At 46.6% G+C, this 19,237-nt stretch overlaps 1 protein-coding gene; it reads left to right on the forward strand.

The window, feature by feature from the left end:
• The window catches only part of LOC140687542 (trafficking protein particle complex subunit 9-like), a 518,046-nt gene that overhangs the window by 261,812 nt on the left and 236,997 nt on the right, over positions 1-19,237 (forward strand).

The raw sequence follows: 19,237 nt of genomic DNA on the forward strand, positions 1-19,237 counted from the left end.
AGGTGGTTCCAATTCCCGCCTTGGCACCCTGATCCCCGCAGCCTGTGCCTCAACTGACCCGATGGGTCAGGTTGATCCCAGGCTGCCAGCCACTGGCCTTGGGCTTTGGGTGGTTGATGGTACTGATGGTGATCTGGACCCCTAGGGCGGAGGCACTGGGCACGCGGACCTTTGGTGTGGGGGAGTTCAGAGTTTGCACTTGATCCCAGGGTTACACAGCAGATGGTGGGCTGTGTGCATGGGGCTGTGTGCATGGCATGGACTCAGCACAGGTGGGTGCAGGGACCTTGTTCATTCACACCAGGCCAGAGGGAAGAGGAAAGGGAGTTTTTAAAGTGTCAAAGTGAGGAATCCAAAGCTTTAGAGCAAAGTAGGAAGGTGCACTGGCCAGGCCACCATGGATCTCACCGCGACGCTTGTCCCTTGCATCAGGGGAGACTGGCAGTTGACTGGCCAATGAGACATCCCCTGCTGTGGTATAGTTTACAGGCAATTGAAGGGATTTTGAAAGGTAATTTTAATCCAATAATTGTCAGTTTCTCTGCGGTAGATTAGGTCCAAAATCATGGTGAACCTGGCAAGGATCCTGCCTGAAATCCAGCCTGGGACAGTGGAGGAACCACCCAGGAATCATCCACTTAGCTCTCACCAAAAGTCACTGTAATAGAGAAGAACAAATCTGACTCCATATTGGATCTGTTCCTTTTCTTTAACCCTCTGCAGTGTTTTCTAGGCTTAGACTTGCTAGCTCTGCACTTTTTGTAAAACAGGGTTGCCTTTAGCCTGAAATAAACAGGAGAGCCTATTCTCAAAAGTCTGAGCTTTAAGGATATTAACACTTTGCACTCCTATAAAGATAACAAGTTGCAGAATAGAAAAAGTTAGTTTTGTTGCAGGTTTTGCAGAAACACCATGATCTGACCCACGTGGACAGCTGCAAAGGATTCCAAGAACAAGGAATTTCTACACCGACAAGTTTGTAACAACCAACCACAGCCCCTCCACTTTTTAGCAGAATAAGAGCCTGAAGTTGACATGTGGAAGATAGTTCTCCAATATATTAGTCCGCCATTATCTTGGTTTACAACTGTTTATGTAGACCAGGCCTCTGTAAGTCCTCTAACAAAACAAAAGTAGTTTTCTATTCTACAACCTGTTGTCTTTATATAAGTGCAAAAGTGTTAATATCCTTAAAAATCAGAGCCTTGAAAGTAGGCTCTCCTGTATATTTAAGGCTAAAGGCAACATTGTTTTACAAAGGTGCAGAGCTAGTAAAACTAAGCCTAGAAAAGAGGGCAAAGGGTTAAAGCCAAAAGGACAGATCTTCTATGGAGTCAGATTTTTTTCTTTTCTATTATAGTATATTCAATTTTTCTTTTAAGATAGTAAGAATAAAGTTTAGCCTTTTCCCATTTTAAATTGTGCAATTTTCAGGAACATTAAGTGCATTCACAGTGCTGTGAGACCAGCACCACTTGTTTCAGACTATTTCCTTCCTCAAAGTAAAAGCTTGTATACAAAGAGCACCCCACGTCCTACCTCCCCCAGCCCATGACAAGCCCTAATCCCCTTTCTCTCTCTATGTCTTTACCTATCCTGGAGGTTCCCTATCAATGAAATCGTATAAAAGGTGGCTTTTTTTTGGTTTGTCTGCCCACATATCTTAAGTAGGGACGGGTGAATTATTTTTTTTTCACGTGAATTAGCATTTTTGTATTTTGAGAGGAAAGTCCAGATGGATTAAAGATGAGACGTACCATATGAAGCCCTTTTAGTAACTCTGTGTATAATCTCGGGGTAGGCACTGCTGTTCTAAGTGTGAAATCAGAGCCAGAAGGGAGATGCTTAGCTCTTCTTGTGGCAAAATCAAACCAAACAAAAGCAGAAAACAAAGGCCAAGAAAGACAGCTGGAAAGACAAACCACAGCCTGGAAAAACCTTTCCTCATGACCCAAGGTCGGAAAAAAGCTTCACATCCCTGTGGTCCAAAAAGCTCTTGAAGCCCAGTGTTCTGAAAAGAAACAAAACACACAGAGTCAGTTCCAACGAGAGGCAGTGCAGGTGGCCGGTTTGTGCTGGAGATGCTCGACCTCTCAGGTGAGGACACAGGCAGACAGACAGACTGCAGAGACAGCATTGGCCACCATCACCCTGGCAGGTCTTTAGCCCGGTGACAACCAGCCCTGGTGACAATGTGAGCAGGCAGAGGCCCCAGGAGGTACCCTGGAAGGAAGAGCAAATGGACGCTCCTCTCCAGCAGAACAAGGTGTAGGATACATCAAAGTGCCACAGGTGCATCCCTTCCCTAGCAGTGCTGAGCCTTAGAGAAGATCCCACCAAAGTGCTTGCACAATTTTCAAAGATAATGTTTCTTCAGTAACATGAATTCAAAATAATCAATATGTCATCAAGGGATTTTCAGAAGTGACCTGCCCTGGACCCGTACAATACACACACATAAATACACACATATACACATAAATATATACACACATACATACAGGAAAACAGACAGACAGACTGAAACACAGAGAAGCACGGGGAGACAGAGAAACAGAGAGAGAGACAACTCAGAGAGGCACTGAGAGACAGAGACCGAGAGAAAGAACACTGGAGCTGGTAATGAGTGGAACTCACATACATTTTCACAAGTCAGTCTATGTGTCAGAACCTGGTCCCAAAGTCGATCCACCCTCCAGGGGAGGGTGTGGGGATCCCACAAGGGTGTGGGAACAGAAGGCAAAAAATAGGAATCCATTGTGGGGCAGCCCACCACAGAGGCCGAGATGGGACACTGGGCCTGTATTTCAACATGACAGAATGACCTAGGAGGTTGTATGCCAGAGCGGACGATGTCAGAGTTGTATTTAATTTCAGTCTCACGACTGGGAGCGGGGAAGCAAGCAGCAAGGAAAGGGACTTTCTCCAGACCCCAGGGCAGACCCCGGCCTGTGTGGGGTGTGCTTTGAACTCTGCCAGCCCTCTGTGGGGTCCTTCCTTTGCTGAGTCTGTGCACGATCTCCCTGTGATGCGAGCCCGTGGGGGTGACAGAAGCAATAGGTGTTTCTAGGTCTAGAGACAGGATGGGTTCTCTAGGAAGCAGGGGCCAGAATGATCCCCACTGTGCTGATGGGGGATTGGGGAGGCCCTGAGAGGCACATGGCTTGTCCAGGATGATAACACTGCTGAGTAGGGGGAGCCAGGTCTGAACCCAGCTGTGTCTTCAGAGCTGCGGCACTGGTTGCATCCAGGCCTCCCCAGGGCTATGGGGGGGGCCTGAGTTGGTGTCACTGTGTGTGGACATGGCATGGAGTGAGAAATGAGAGATTGGAAGCCCAGAAAGGCCCTTGAGGAGCTTTGTGTCAGGAGGAAGCTTGGAGAAGTGGACCCCAGGAAGTGACCTCACTTCCCTGGCAATAGAGCCCAACAGAACTTGGAACCGAAGTCACCAGGCACCCACTCTGTAGAGAAGTCCCTACTCAGCTCACCTGGTTGGAGACAGAGGCATGTTCTGCTGCATTCCATTATCCTGAGGCCGCAGGCCCCAGAAAGCCCGCAGCGAGGGTCTCTACCAACGCTGCCGGCACTGGGTCAGGTCTCACCCAAGGCACCTCTGGCCTTTTGGACAGAGAGACCCAAAGGTAACACAGGGAGGCCCAGGGCAGGCCCCTCCAGGCTGGGCCACCACTCAGATCCCATCCAGGTAGCCACACGGCCCCATCCTGCCTGGTGGAGGTGGAGCAGTCAAGTTGGGGATGGGTATCTGCCTCAAGAAAGAGAAGGACAGAGGCCTGGGGGGCCCAGTCACATAGACAGCCCAGGACAAAGCTGGCTGGCTGAGATGTGGAGAGGCTGGGAAGGGTCCTGCTGCCCGAGGTGGAGCCCATGCTCTCTGGGTATGTATTTTCCCTCCCGGATGTCTGAGCTGAAAAAGGTTCTGGTCTGATCTAGCAGCAGAGGGTAGAGTCTAAGGAATCAGGAGTGTTCCTGGCCGGGAAGGACTCTGAGACTTCCATGCTGGGTCAGCTGCTGGTCACTATCATTGCAGAGCCAGATACCACATATTGAAAAGAAGCTGATGAATAAGAACACCAACGCCCCCTCCCCAAGTGAAGGGCTGGTGTGTCACTCTTCTGAGGGCCAGCGCAGACTCCTGGTGGGTCTGGATATGGAGGGGTCCCCACCACCATGGCCCACAAATCAGTGGGGCAGGCCTCCGACCCAGACATCACCCAGGGCTCTCCCAGGGACCTACCCGGGGCTGACGGGTAGCTCAGCACACCCTGGTCTGACCTGGAGCACCGTGCCCACCTCGCTGCAAGTCAGGTGGAGGACCAGGAGCCCCCGAAGCAGAGACCAAAGGTCAAAAAGGCAGGGCTGGTGTATGTGTGTAGGTGAGGGTGGGGCAAAGGCTGGGCCACACAGGGAGGTGTCCCTAGAGGCTACTGTTGGGACCAGAAAAAAGAATGGCCTCAGACCACCTGTCTGGAAAAATTCAGTCACAGAACACATCCTGTGGGCACTTTCTGGGTGGGAGCTGTCTGGAAAGCTCTGGGAAGATTTCTGTCCTTGTAGAGGCACATGGAAAGGGAGGCAGGTGCGTAAAATTTTCCTCTCTCACAGCATGAGGTCTTCCACAAGACTTAAAACTCTCTCCACTTCCAATAGTTACAGAGGAGGCAGGGGCAGGGGAAGATGTCACAGACCAAAAATGGGACGAACTGGATCCTGCAGGAGACCTCGAGCTACCTCCTGCCGCTCCTGCAGCTCTTCCTGAACCTGCATCTGCAGCTGGACTGCTGGGCAATGGAGAACCAGTTCAGGCATCACCACCACCTGGGGTAGAGCCCCCTCTGCACCCACCCACACCTTCTTCTCCAAAATGTTTTCCAAAATCCCACCGTCAGTCCCCCCACAAACTTGACGTCCCTTCCGCTGGAGATGTTTTTGTTTCATTTTCTTTAGTTTCCTTTGCTTGTTTCACATCATTTATGACATCCTTTATTTTTCTTTTTAGAGTTTCATGTAATAAAATATAGACTTTTCCCCTTTTAAATTATGCAATTCAGGAGCATTAGGGGTATTCACAATGTTGTGCGACCATCACTACCATCTAGTTTCACACTATTTCTTTCCTCAAAGTGAAACCTTGGATCCAGAGCATGCACTCCCCTCCCTCCTCACCCAGCCCCTGACAACCCCAAGTCCTCTTTCTCTTTGCGTGTCTTTACCTCTACTGGTTGTTCCCTGCCAATGAAATTTTAAAAAAGGATTTTTTCCTTCCTGCCCACATGTTTTCACCTGGGGCTGAGGATTTTTGTTTGTTTTCACTTGAAACAGCATTTTTATTATTTTCAGGGGATATCCAGGGGGATTAAAGATGTGATGCACAAAATGAAGCCCTTTTGGTAACTCTGTGCATAATCTCAGGGTAGACACTGCTGTTCCCCCTGTGACACCACAGCCAGAAGACACAAGGGAGATGCTTAGCTCTTCCTGTGGCAAAAACAAAACAAAACGAATCAAAAAAATTAGTAAAAGCCCAGAAAAATTGCTTGAAAGGCAAACCACAACCTGGAAAATTCATTCCTCATAACCAAAGGTTGGAGAAATTTTTCCCATCCCTGTAGTCCAAAATCCTTTTGAAACTCAGTGTTCTAAACAGAAACAGAACAGGCATGGGCAGTTCCAATGAGAGGCAATGCAGGTGGCCAGTGTGTGTTAGAGATGTTTGACCTCTCAGGTGAGAACAGAGGCAGAGAGAAACACTGCAGAGACAGCATCGGTCACCATCACACTGGCAGTTCTTTAGTCAGGTGACAACCAGCCCTGGTGACAATGTAAGCAGGCAGAGGCTCCAGCAGATCCCCTGGAGGGAAGAGTGAAGGGACACTCCTCTTCAGGAGAACAGGGTGCAGGACGCATCAAAGGGCCACAGATGCATCTCTTCCCCAGAAGATCTGATACTTGCAGTTCATCCCAATAAAATCCTTACACACCTATTCAAAGATGCCTTTTCAAGGGTGTCCATCACAGCACTGGTTGAAACAGTCGGAATTAAGGCAACACTAATATTGATGGAGAGGGGATGGGGTCCATTCGTTCTGGTTCATGTGGATGAATGAATGCTGTTCAGTTGGAAAAGTGGGTGCCTGGTCTCAACCCAATGTCAAGGGAGGCCTCAGGGTGGAAGTATGCAGACCCACTCTCTGCATCCAGGGTCCCATCTGCACGACCACATGTGTGTGAAATCAATATAGATGGAAATTGACCTGATTGTGAGTGTGTGAGAGACAGAGATGGAGAGAGACATACTGAGAGACACAGAGACTGAGACATAAGCACCAAATCATTCATGACAGACACCGCTGTGGGTGGGAATTACAAATCACTTCTTTTTTAGGCAATATTTCAATTTTTTGTACTGTGTCTGTATTACTCTACTAATTCTAAAAGGATTAAAATCCTATGCTAATGTGACCCATTCATTACTCATCTATGGAGTAATTAAAGTACATTAATCCTATTTTTAAAAGAATTTAAAGCCTTCTCAGGACTCAGTTCCATGTCAGCTCAGTGGAAGCAGAGGTTCTCCAGGAGGTCGTGTCTCTTCTCAATCAGCATCCAATACAGGTGAGCAAGAAGTACCCGACTTGGACACTGAAGACTACAATAGATGAGAGAGTGTGTTGAGAGAAATTAAGACCTATATTCAAAGAGAATAATCCCATATTCATGGAGCAGAAGGCTTCATTCTACTAAGATGACAAAGGTCCACGAATAGATCTAAGGATTCAAAGAATGCCTACCCAAATCCCAGGTGGTATTTTGCAGGAATTGACAATCAATCTAAAATTCACGTGGAAAATCCAGGAGGTCAGAATACATGAGTGAATCTTGAAAAAGAAGAACAAAGTTTGAGGAATGGAAAGTCAGATGGAACCCACGGTTAATACAAAACCTCTTTAAGCTGAAGATAACTGAGATTCAAAAGATGCAGAAGAAAAGCTGTCATGGAAGCCAATTCTCTCCTTTCCCTTTTCCCTATTAAGTTAGGTTGATAAAAAAGCCTTTAACTTTCACCATTTAACATGGTAGTTACTTTTCTGGTTGGCTCCTGCGTGTGCATAAATAAAACGTTTCTCTCGTTCATCTCCTCTTTACTTCTGTGGGCTCTTTGGGAGGGACTCTGGATTATGGGGACCTGCTCTTTTCTCACCTTCTTTAGTGACATCTTTTGTCCATGGTGAAGTTCTTAAAAAAAAGAAAAGTCTCATTGGTTTTGGGTCTGATTTGGAACATGTATACCTTTGGAGACCCCCTGGAGGAACAAGGGGGTTCAATACTGCCTGGAGAATTCACTTGTCAAAATGCCTAACAAGACGCTATTTGCAAGGGTTTTTTTTTAAAGATTCTTACCCTAAAACAAATCCCCTATCTAAACCTCTTGGATGATCAAATATAAAGAAAAAAGGAGAATCATGTCTGGCCTAAGAACACTTGCTTAACAAAACGGAAGGACAGAATCAGTTTCAGACCAAAAATTAAAATGCATTTATACCATCAACCCTCCCACCCTTTTGTACACTGTCCTCATGTAATCTGCCAGATGGCCCCCTGGAGAAGGCCCTTTGCCCGGAACTCGTGCTCATTTTCAGAGCTCGGCCAAGCGGGAGGTTGGTCCCCAGGGCCTGAGAGGGGCTATGTGTGAAATCTTCTCTGCTGAGACCCAGCGGACTGAAGGTAACTGTGTTCTCTGAGGGAGAGAGAGCACACCGAGCCTCTGTGGAGGCATCTCTGAGACCCTCCCAAAGGCACAAATCTCTAACTCTGGACACGGGAATTTTTGATTGGCATCTTAGTTGGAAATCTCCTCCTGGATAGAAAGAAGCAGATTCAAGATGTTGCAATTGGATGGGCAGGTCGGCCTCTCGAATTAGTCGATGAGGAGGACACGCAATTCTCTGCAGAAGTAGGAACACCCATCCCTGCTCTGCTGACGTCATGTACAGAGAAACAGACGCGACTCTAGGGGGAATTCAAAACCCACCAACCTTTCTTACCGACGTCAATGTCCCCACTTTATTCTCCTGTCAGGTCTCTGCACAAAAACTGTGGCTCATCCCCAAATATCACACACCCATCACCCTGTACCACTCTGTGTCTGTGTCCAACTCGAGCATTAAGGCCTGTGACCGTTACTGTTAAATCGTGTCCCCCTTTCTGCCCGTCTCCCGCCATCATCCCAGTCCAACCTCGGTGTCTCTCTCCAGGTCAGCAGCACTCTTCCCACTGGCTTCCCATCAGCTTACCTTGCCCTGTTTCCATTGCTTATTCCCCATACGTTACCCACAACGGTCTTATTAAAGTATGAATCAGATCAAGTAGTTCCACATTGCAAAATACTTTCGTGATTTTCCATTGTATTCAGAAGGATATCCAGAGTCCCTACCAAGGCCCTATGTGATCCGGGCCCTCACCGATCTCTGCAGCCTCAGCTCTCACCGTTCTGCTCCAGCCCATCTTCACCGCCCCGATGGTCCCCACCAGGACAGCTGCGTTTCTAACTCCAAGTCTAGTACTTACACTTCTTCCGGCCTGGGAGGCTTTTCTTGTCTGTTACCTACGTGGCTTATTCTTTTGCTTTATTCAGGACTTTGTTCAAATTATTTACCCTCAGAGAGGACTTATCTGACCAGATTATTTAAAATAGCACACACATATTTCCTATTCAAACATTTTCTCTCCTAATATGCTTTATGTTTCTTTGTGGCAATTATTAGTACCTGGCAGTACATCATATATTTATTTGCTTACTGGTTTACTGTCTGTCTTTCTTACTAGACCTATATTCATGGAACCACAAATAACTGTTTTAACCAGTAACTTTCAAACCACCTTTAAATGAATTCTTTTATAAGATGAGAATTTCAGAGGCTTCCACGGGTTGCTTAGGGGAAAAAAGAAAAAGGATTCAGGTTGAACTAATTTATTAAGGACCTGAGAGTTGGTTATTTATTTTATACATAGTAGTGTGTACCTGTTAATCCCAAACTCCTAGTCTAGCAAAAGGCCTAGCTGACTACTATTTTTAAAGGAATTTTTTCTTTTTAAACTGGGGTTGTTTGAGATCTCTTTTCTTCTTCGTTATTTTTCTTTTTTTAAAGATTTTTTTTATTATTTTTTTACATTGAGGTACCGCAAATTGAATCCAGCATGTACTCTACCCCTTGAACTATACCATCCCCTCCAAAGACAATTATTTTTATACTTTGACAATACCATATTGAATTAAGATTTTTGTTCCATTTTCCCTTCATAGAGTTTATAACTGAGGGAGAGAGTCAGAGGAAGCTCTGGGCCAACCCTTCCTTCTCAGCGGGTCACTACACAGCAGAGGAGCTTGGCTGTCTCCAGGCCCAGCTCACCTTTCTGCTCTGAGGGCCGACTCAGGCCACTTCTCTTACAGGCGGCATGTTAGAAGCAGCAGAAAGCCAACTAGCGAGCAACAATGACAAAACTGACCCACCTGCAGTTGGACATCATCTGGTCTGAAACGTACCTCTTAAATCTCTTCTTCTTATTAGTGGATGGTTTTCAAAAATATTCCCAAGGAGATGAATTTCACTCCATTTATTCTGGATTTCTTGGGCCTTCTATGACTTTAACTGCAGGCTTCATTTTCTGCACAACATCTGCAGGGAAGCCAGGCAGAAAACGTGAACAGACCCTGCAGGCCGCGGCTGAGGCCTCCCGTCAAACATCCTTGTTGTGCAGAGCCTACGTTCATGGGACCAGTTTCATTACTGCTGTAATTAGTTCTTGTCCAAGTGTCCCACCGGAAATGTTTCTAGATAGAACGTGGCCTGACGCAGATGAGCAGTGGGGATGTGGGGTGCAGATGACACACAGACTGGAAGGAGAAAAGGGAAATGTTTCTTCAGGCTTCAGTTTGGAAGATTTCTGATTTTTATATGGACATTAAACTTGGTCAGGCTGAAGCACCATTTGCTCTAAGACGGGGTGATGTACACGTATCCCTACAACTTCAAAAAATATGTTGAAGCTGGGCGTAACAGCCTAGGGGACAGACAGCTTTGAGTGACACCTCCGTTCCAGGATGCCTATGATCTCGGGCTCACAAAGAGGAAAAGAATACACATATTTTGCCTCTGTAGTTCTATGTGAAATTATCTTGACCCTTGCCGGATGGTGTAAGATCAGAGAGCATGTAGTCTTTCGTACATCGCAAAGACGACAAGTCTTCTTGATGAGTCAGCACACTGTTTCCGATGGCCCGGGGTCTATGCCAGACATTAGCTGTCTAGACAAATACCACACAGCCCCCCATCCCTCAAGGAGATCACAGTGTGTCGTGGAAGATACAAATTTAAATAGATTTTCAAAACAATGTGGTAAGAGTCACTTTGCATCATATATACTATATGTTCAGAGGGGCTCTTGCACTGCCTGGGGCTGTGTTCTAGAAGATAGGGAAGGTGTCAGAGAGGAAATGCTTTCTGCACTGACATCTGACGGATTCCAGCAAATCTGTAGACCAGGAGAGTGCATGGTGGGGACGGGATTCTCAGCAGCTTGCGTGTCTCGTGCAGACCCCTGGTCATGTCTAAGAGCACTTTGCACTTAGGGAAGGAACGTCAGTGAGGCTAGAGGCTGTGAGGAACTAACGGAAGCTGAGGCTGAAAAAAAGCAGCAATGAGGTGATGAGAAGGTGTGACGTTAAATCAGAGAGCGTGGACTTCCTCACACACGCAGCGTGGAATTCTTTGCGGTTTTAAGGAGGAGAGTGACACAGATTAGTCATTAAAAGTGAGCAAAGTGGATTGTTCACTCTAAAGTACAGCACTGGGGAGACTAGAAAGGGGTGGGAATTAATGCAGTGGGGAGCGAGGAGCAGGGACTTAGTTGGGGGACATTAAGGAATAGAATTGTAGTACTGATGGGGGTGAGGGAGTGGAAAAGTAAAGGAAAACTCCCAGATGTTTGGCACAGAAAAGAGATGGGACAGTGATGCCATTGTTTGAAAAAGTAAAACTAGTTCTGGGCGAGTGTAAATCCAGACAAACAGAGCTTGAGATTTTTATGTGCTAACCAAATGTGAATGTCTACTTGTCAATTAGAAATATATTTCTGGGACTGAACTGAGATGTCCATGCTGGAAAAGATTTGACAGTTAATCATTGGACAGAGGGCAGTTGAAGCCATGGGAATAAATGCCACCCACTGACAGTTTACCAAAGAAAAGGGAAGGAGGGCACTTCTGGTTCAGAAAATATGGCAGACCAGAATCTTGAAGACCCACTCACTTAAGACACATAAAAACGTAGGACAAAATGCTGCCAGTGTTTTCCTGTTTTTTTTTTTAAGGGCACGTTTATTGTGGTATGATACCTGTACAATAAAATACACATATTTCACATGTACTACTTGGTGAATTTGATAAATGTCTACACCCAGAAAACCATAACCACGATCAAGATAGCTAACATTTCCATCACTCCCCAAGAGGGGCACTTTTTGAATCCCCATATTTATCCCTTCCCATCTCCTTCTCTCCCTGTGAACCGTAAGTTTGTTTCTCTATGTCTGTGGGTCTGTTTATCTTCTGTATTTAAGTTCATATGTTTCTTTTTTTGATTCCACATATAAGTGATATCATATGGCATTTTTCTCTTTTTCTGGTTTACTTCACTTAGAATGACTATCTCTACGTCCATCCATGTTGCTGCAAATGACATTATTTGTTTTTTCATGGCTGAGTAGTATTCCATTGTATAAATATACTACTACTTCTTTATCCAGTCACCTGTCAATGGACATTTGGGTTGTTGCCATGTCCTGGCTATTATAAATACTGCTGCTGTGAGCATTGAGGTGCATGTGACTTTTTGAATTAGAGTTTTCTTCTGACATATGCCCGGGAATGGGAAGGCTGGATCATGAGTTAAGTCCATTTTCAGTTTTTAAAGGAACCTCCACACTGACTTCTCTAGTGACAATGCAGCCCATCTTGTGAAAGCAGAGCCATGCTCAGAAAGTAATGGGTATTTCTAAGGGCCAGACATGAAGTGCAGTGAGTGTGGCCTGTTCAAGAATCAGAGGGCAGTCTGCCAGGGCTGGAGGAGAGTGACAAGGGAAGTGTGGTACAGGTAGGAGTCAGACCATGTGGGGACATGGCAGGCTGGGATAAGGAGCCTGGACTTCCAGTAATCCCTTGGTAACCATGGGGCACTGGTTCCAGGACTCACCCTGAAGTCAACATCCATGGATGCTGACGCCTCTTGTATAAAATGACATAGGACTTGCATGGGACTCATGTACATCCCCCCATCTACTTTTATATATATATACAAACTTTTTTTATTGAGTTATAGTCATTTTGCAAAGTTGTATCAAATTCCAGCATACAGCACAAGTTTTCAGTTATACATGAGTATACACATGTATTTGTTGTCACTTTCTCTTTCACTGTGTCCTCCTGTGTACTTTAAGTTATCTCTAGATTACTCATGGTATCTAATACAACATGAATGTTATGTAAGTAGTTGCCAGTGTATGGCAAATTCAAGTGTTGCTTTTTGAAACTCTGTTTTTTCAACAATATTTTCAATCCACCGTTAGTTGAATCTGCTGGATAGGGAGGCCCTAGATATGGAGAATCCCCAAGCTCCTCCTTCCCACATCCTATATTTTCACTGCAAGCACTGAAGGGGTCCAAACATAGAAGAGACCCATCTACCTGCTGGAAACCCTGAGGAATTCCGTCAGCGTATGTAGAGCAGGAGAGAAGGTTTAGGGCCAACTAGTGGGAAAGGAGGGCCTGCCTGGAGAGGATGGAGGAAGGACAGTAGTGGAAGCCATCACGTACTCTTACTGGAACTAGCTGACAGCAGTGAGGGACGCCAAGGAACTGGGTACACGTCACGTGTGGGGCGATCCTGGCCACCAGGTGCAGGGTTCACATAACTGGGACCCAGTTTGCAAGATCAAAATAACAAGGAGGCAAAGGGGCTGCCTCAGTCCCAGGATCCTGACAACGGCCACAGCGACGTGACCCCAGCTAATGCGGTTCCCCTAGTAAGCCAGAAAAATGAAACTCTGAGCCAAGATATTGCAGATTCCACTGCAGCCACATGGATAACTAGATCTCTAACCTGACAAAATGTAACCACCAGAAACAGGAATCTTTCCTTTTCTCTTCCTTTGGAACTTTGGACAGGGAGTCACAAATCTTTGACGGGAACCACCTATAAACCAATAGAGAGCTCACTTTTTCAGGAATAAGCATGGAGAAAAAGAGTGGGGTGATGGTTTAAAGCAGAAGTCAAAGTTGAAGCCCATCTGAGAAATGGTAAAAACATGTTTCTCAATGAATTCGAGTTATGGCAAAAAGAAGGAGGAAGGTTAAGGAAATCTCTATTAATATCCATTCACCATAAAAGACTAGCCAGCCATAAAAAGACAACACCTTAAATTAATAATTTTTTTTTTTGGTGATGAAAAACAATGCCTTAATTTAAAACAAGGCTTGGGCCATCAACAACACTCTGAGAATTGTTGACGAGGAGAACATAAATCTGCATATAGATATGTAAGTGTTCCAAGTCCACCACTCAAAAACAATTAGTCAATCATGTGTCCAGTTGATTGGGAAATCCCAATAAGTAAATAACTCAAAAGTGGGAAAGACATGGGATTAAATAGTGGTAGTGAGCAATGAAATCCAAGATGTATATACCTATATTTTCTTTGTTAATGTAACAAACTTAAAGCAACTGTCTAAAAAGTAGTAACTGGAGCACACAAACACACACACACACAATTTAGAACAACAGAGAGGTAAAATATGCTAAATTTATCATTATTGAGGAACAGGATCTAATAGATTATTTCATTTTTGAGACTCTTATAGGAATACTGGTCCAATTGCATAAAAATTTATGAACTTAGAGATGATTTATAAAGATTTAGAGAGAATTTTCTTTAAGAGGCAATATAGCTTCCAAATCACTGAAGAGAAAATTAACAATAAAAAAATTAATTAATCTAGGTAATATGGAGTAACACTGACCATATTTACCACCCTAAAATAAACCACAAAATGGATAAAATATATGAAGCAATGATTTTTAAGACACGTGGAAGCGATCATCCACTAGGACCTTGCCTTGCCACCTCGATACCAAGGCTCCTAGGCCTCCTACTGCCATCACAAAGGATGTCCACCAGGAGGCGACATTCCCTTCCTCTGCTCCTACTGCAGAGCCAGTCCTGAGCAGTCCTTTTCCAGGTGTTGGCAGGCAGCTCCCAGAAGTGCTCTCGTGGGCCTTGGTCCCTTTTGGCCACCAGCAAAGGGATCAAGGATGAGCAGTGAGCCTCCTTCCTCATCCAAGACCTAGGAAACTATCTGACTTCTGAGCAGCCCTTCACTCTTGTCTGCTGTCTGGTACTCTCCACCCGGCTTCCCGAGTCCCCGGCACGGGCAGCCTGCACACTGGCCACAGCCCATCAGAATCTGTTCCCCCGCCAAGAGGCCACGCATGATCATGAGCAGGGCTCCAGGCCTCTGGAGCAGTGCGGCTTGGACTGGGTCCTGGCCCTGGGCGCGCGAGCTCCATGCCCTTGGTTGAGTCAGTCAACATCTCTAAGCTACAGTTTCCTCATCAGTAAAATGAGGACATAATCAATATGGAAAAAAAACAGAATCTGAGGGGGACTAAATTTCTGGTGATTGAAGATAATTTTAATTTTGATTTATACAGCAAAGGACATCATACAATTTTTACTACATCGTATTTCTAAAGGACAGCTTCTACTATTAAAAGTAATGCATGCACGTACACACAAACACACGTGCAGACACACTGGCTCTAGTCCACATACATCCCCACGGGCACACACACATGGAGTCATGTGCCACCCACACACCCATAACATACGCACAACCACACACATCCTCAGGCGCACACACACACATAACATACAGAACCACATACATCCCCAGGTGCACGTGAGCACACACAAACACACAGTCATGTACAACACACGTCCCCAGGTGCGCGCGTGCACACACACACGTCTTACACACTTTGGCGTTATTCTAAATCAATTTACAATTGAGGGTCACAGTGTCCATTGTTTTATCCACTCAGAAGGTCCTGACTTTGGAGCGTGAAGCAGGAGCTCTCCTCTCTGGAGATGGTCTTTACCAATTACAGTCTCAGTAGAGCCAACATAACTGCTCTGGACCTTTGGAAGTGCAGGCCAGAGCATACCTGGGAGCTCACATCCTGTACATGTAAACATGTTAAGTGCAGTAGGTTCTAAAGTCCTGCCTTTACAAATATACGTTCATTATAAGGGGGAAGACCAGGTTCAAATTTAGAATTCCAAGACACAGGGGAGTCCGGCAAAGAAAGTGAGCGTGTGGGGAGAGCTGATTCCCAGTCTCTGACCACTAGCCTGATCCTTTTCTTCCCAATGCTGGGTCCATCCCTTGCCACAAGTGGCCTTGGATGTTCACAGGGGGACACTCAAAACTCACATTCGGGATCTGCTCATACCCTCCATACATACAGCTGCCCTTTGGCCTCTCTGTGAGTCCTGGGAATCTGAGCTTCCGGGAGAGCCGGTGCAGGCACTAGGAATGGGTCAGGGGCTGCTGAGACAGGGCATCTGGGGTCCTGGGCTTCTAGAGCATGGGATGGAGCCAATGACCCTGCCCCCTTGGCCCTGCTGACTCCACCCCATGGAGGGCATGGCCAGAGGAAGTGTCAGGGCCAGAGGGACCCTCTGCAGTGCAGGACCCAGGGCAGCGGGCCCCCTTGCCGGGGTCTAAGAGCAGAAGGCCTAAGGAAAGATCTGAAGAGGCTGTAAGGTATCTTCATTCCCATTAATTAAACAAAAATAAAAGCATACCACAGGCGTGAGTGGAAAGGGATTTGTTAGAACAAGGGAAGGCACTTGCCAAGGTCTGGCCATAGAGGGCTGGTGGGTTTGTCAGGTTGATGAGGAACCAAGAGGCTGTTAGTCCCTTCTGGGTCTAAACACCTCTTGAATTCCTCCGGGTGACACTGAAATGCAGTGAGACACGGAACTCTCTTAAGTTGTTAAAATCTTCATGGTGAACCATTCAACTCTCTCCTCATTCTTGGCTGCGAAAGCACGATAAACACAGGCCAGAAACTCATCAGCCTGTTGGTTGGTTCACTATCCGTCTGGCGCCTCCTCTTGTAGGAGCCTTTATCACATCACCCAGGGCTGACCCGGCTCAGGATTATAGCTGATTTTCCGCAGGTGGCATCACTTGCTAGTGACATGAAGCAGGCACATTAGCTACCTCCCAAACACTGAGGCTCCTCCTGGGAGGAGCCTTCAGACCCCCAATCCAGCCTCTGCACCACGATGTTCCTTAGTGTCACTACCGGTTTGCTGCCTTGGCCTCTAGCTTTGACCAGATCCTCGCCAGATTGTCGATAAATATCACCCATATACCACATCTAAGCTTGCGGTCCAGATGTGACCATGGTTCTTATTTTCTTCCCATCGATGGATTGTTTGATCTTTGTGTAATCATGTCGACAGCAAGGCCAGTACAGCCCTCTTGAGGCCTCCCAGAGCCGCCTCTGTGTATAACTGTCCTAGCACCCCAGGGGATCGGGTCTGAAGCCTGGCACTCAGACACGAGGATGTCAGCTGGAGAGACAGGAATCCACTCCTGCTGTGGCTTCTGCTGTGGCTCAATGTGGCCATAAAAACGGATCCCACAGGCCCTGACGTCACTTGACTCACTGCAGGGATGCTCCCACACTGCCGCGTTCCCCAAGAGACTGAGGGCTTTCTGCTTGTTCCGGAAGGCCCCACCCCCGAGGGGACACTGGGTCCAGTGGAGCGTCCAGCCTGCTTCCCCGCCAGCCCTTAGGGCCTTTGTGGGGCCTGGAACATCAACTAACCTCCCCTTAGGGACCCCTTTGTCCTTTGCAGCCAACAGACCTAGGTCATAAGCACTTTAACTCACCTGAGGGTGTTTTCCTCACTTCAGGGGCAGTGAGGACTGGGCTTCTTCACACTCCAAGTGCCCCCGGTCTGGATGCAGACAGTCTGGCTCTCCCCCCAGTCCTGCAGGTTCCGGCCACACCTCCTGCTGGTCACGGAGTCTGTGCTGTATTCTCTTCCAGGACAACAGGTGCACTCTGCCCCCCGCCGTGTCCCCACCAGCAGTGGCAGAGGTGGAGGACAGGCGGGTGAGCTTGGGCCTGAGACACTGCCCTGAAATCAGTGCCCCAGAGGCCGCTGGTGACTAGAGGGACCACGGGGAAGAAGGCAGCATGGGATGGGAGGGGGAGGAAGGTTCAGGATAACGAGATGAAAAGGGGAACAGATAGCACCGTGAGGACCTCGACCATGAAAGGGAAGAAGATAGACAGTGACAGCTGGAGCGGTGTTGGCGTTAAAAGCTGCGGGCATTTTCATTTAATTTTATTAATTACCATTACATATAGTGACATATTTTTATTTGATTAAAGATTAGGTGCCATGTCATATAACAGGATATAGTATATTATTTATTAAATAATACATAATAGTAGATATACTAGCATGTTATGTTCTGTTTATTTATTATCAGATAGTATATAATACATATGTAGTTATTTATATACATAATATATAATTCATGCATCTATATAATATATAACACATAACAATGTAGGATTATGAATATTATATTTTACAACAAGATTACATAACAATAATGATGTAATATTATCCATTGTATATCTTGGCTCATGACACATTCTCACCTTAGGTGCCTGTCAGAAGTATTTATGTATTAAAATTAATATTATAAGAAACAGTTGTGAACCTGTCACCCAGCACCAGAACAGGACTATTGACAGTGACATACTGTGTCCTATCCTGCCCTAGGCCTCTTCTCACAGGAAGTAACCAGCATCCTGAATCCTGGCTTACACTTGCCTTGTGTTACTGTCACACACACAACATTTAAGATCAGTTAAAACAAATGAACTGCAGGTACATGCAACGAAGTGGATGCATCATACACCCTATGTTAAATTGAAAAAGTAAGCCCAAGAAGGTAGCCTATAGTGTGCTAAGCTTTTAACTGTGTATATATATGTCAACTAAACTCACTAAATTAAGAACAACTACAGCTAGAGTCCAGGTGGGAGAGGGACAGATAAAAGGTGAGGTGAGCAGATTTGCTGCAGGTGAGCGAGTTCCCTTCAAGTAACATGTCATTCTCTCTGAAGCAGGAGGCAAGGCCATCTGCTGGGAGTCAGGGAAGAGACAGAGGGAAGCTTAGAGGTGTGCAGAGAGCAGAGAATGTTGACACCACTGTGTGGCAAGTGGGGAAATGTGCTCACTAGAGAAATCCTGGAGGATTGCCTGGCAGTGGCAACATGCTGGGCATTGATTTGTAGTCTTAGAAATCTGTGCTGGGAGAGCCTGCTGCCTGCAGGCTCAGAACAAATAGAGCTGGGTGAACCGAGATGGAAGTCATCCTGGTGAGGAAATGAAAAGATCAAGGGTCAAGGGAGTTTTGTTTGTCATAAAGAGAGTGCTGACTGTGGATGCAGAGCTGGAAGGTGGGGAAGTGGAAGTAAGAGGAACGTGGACAGGTAGGAAAGCAGAGGAGTCAGTGCATGATGCCCCAGTGAGGGTGAAGGAGGGCCAACGAGGCTGGTGGAGAAGCAGCTGGATGGCTAGAGTTGGGCACATAAAGGAGAGAGGCTGGACCTGGGGTGGAGACACGCCCGGGTATGAGCCCGGGGGTAGGGTGAATGGGAGGTGTCTGGCTCAGGCTGACGGAGAAGAAGACCCTACAATGACCATACTGGGTGGTGGAGGGAGAATCAACATTGACGTCTTGATGGTAGGCGGTGAGGCAATACAGAGTTGGTGGTCCAGCTGCTCCTGACTGAGGCAGATGAGCAGGGAGGCCAGGGTGGCAGGCACTGCTAGGAATGGACTGGGTTTTCCAGGTGTTCCCAAGAGAGGAGGAGAAATCACCTCATGGGGGAAAGTGAGCACAAGGAGGTCAACCCAGGCTCCTGATCAAACGGAGAGTGTGAGGGGGCAAATCGTCAACTCCAGAGATGGTGGCCTAGGAAGCAGGGACCATGGGTGAAGTGAGGGGACACTCAGAGAAGAGAGAGAGATGAGTCTTCTGGGTGTAGGGGGAAGAGAGGCCCCA

This window comes from Vicugna pacos, chromosome 20 (genome assembly GCF_048564905.1).
Source record: "Vicugna pacos chromosome 20, VicPac4, whole genome shotgun sequence".
Lineage (NCBI taxonomy): Eukaryota > Metazoa > Chordata > Mammalia > Artiodactyla > Camelidae > Vicugna > Vicugna pacos.